General features: G+C 44.0%; 1 non-coding gene across 1 annotated transcript; it reads right to left on the reverse strand.

Annotated features, from left to right (window-relative positions):
• Positions 1 to 392: 392 nt before the first annotated feature.
• On the reverse strand, positions 393 to 499 carry LOC127089449 (small nucleolar RNA R71). Its single transcript, XR_007791045.1, has one exon. It is a non-coding gene; the product is annotated as a small nucleolar RNA R71 (small nucleolar RNA).
• Positions 500 to 1377: the final 878 nt, after the last annotated feature.

A 1377-nucleotide genomic window follows, 5' to 3' on the forward strand; every position in this document is an offset into this window, starting at 1 on the left:
CAAACATGGCTGAAGAAGGACCACAGAATCGTCCTCTTAAATTCTATGCTACCCCATCCCAACAAGAACCTCACAATAGTATTGATGCCCCCGCTATAAATCAAAACGATTTCGAGTTGAAACCCTCACTATTATCAGCCGTCCAACAACATCAGTTTGCTGGAAATCCTACGGACGATCCTAATGAACACCTGACCAAGTTTGTGCAGTACGCAGATACTGTAAAGGCGAATGGTGTATCTCAAGATGCGATAAGACTGCGCCTCTTTCCTTTTTAATTAAGGGACAAAGCTTGGGCTTGGTTGCAATCCTTGCCCTCCAACTCCGTTACAACATGGGAAGAACTAAAGAACGTTTTCTTATCCCAATATTTTCCGCCGAGCAAAACTGCTATGCTGAGAGCTCAGATCAACGGATTCAGGCAAAAAGATGTGGAATCTCTCTACGAAGCGTGGAAGAGATACAAGGACATGATGAGGATATGTCCATATCACGGTCTCGAAGACTGGGTGATCATTCACACATTTTACAATGGGCTTCTGTATAACACAAGACTTACAGTAGACGCTGCCGCGGGCGGTGCACTTATGGATAAGCCATACAACAAAGCCTATCAACTCATTGAAAACATGGCCCAAAACCATTGCCAATGGGGAGGTGAACGAACTCCAGTGGAAAAGTCCCAGACAAAGGGTGGAATGTACGAAATCAGTAGCCTTGACCATGTTCATGCAAAGGTAGATGCCCTTGTTCAAAAATTAGATAACTTGACCATACCACCCGCTGCCACCGTGGCCGCTGTAACTCCAAACTGTGAGTTATGTGGAAACCCTGGACACACTGCACAACAATGTCAAATATTAGCAGGAGTCCCAACCGATCAAGTGAATTACACACAAGGAAATCCCTATTCGAATACCTACAACCCAGGTTGGAAAAACCATCCTAATTTCTCGTATAAGAATAACAATGCCCTTTATGCACCTGGCCAAGCACCAGCTGTTCCGCCTGGATATCAAAAGCCAACTAATAATGCTCCTAACATGCCTAGGAAGTCAAATCTCAAATTAATGATGGAAAGCTTCATAGCTACCCAAGCTCAGACAAATAAAGACTTCTTGAACCAAAACATACATACTAGTGAGCAACTTAAACAACTAGCGAGCAAAGTAGATGCCTTAGCCACCCACAATAAAATGCTTGAAATACAGATTTCACAAGTGGCTCAACATCAAGCATCTACAGCTACTCCAGCTGGAACATTTTCTGGACAGCCGCAACCTAATCCAAAAGGACATGCAAATGCCTTTATACTGAGGAGTGGAAAAGAAGTAGACGGACCCGTAGATCCAAGACTCCAAAACCCTGCCATGTACC

The sequence above is a fragment of the Lathyrus oleraceus genome, chromosome 5 (assembly GCF_024323335.1).
Source record: "Lathyrus oleraceus cultivar Zhongwan6 chromosome 5, CAAS_Psat_ZW6_1.0, whole genome shotgun sequence".
In the NCBI taxonomy this organism is placed as follows: Eukaryota; Viridiplantae; Streptophyta; class Magnoliopsida; order Fabales; family Fabaceae; genus Lathyrus; species Lathyrus oleraceus.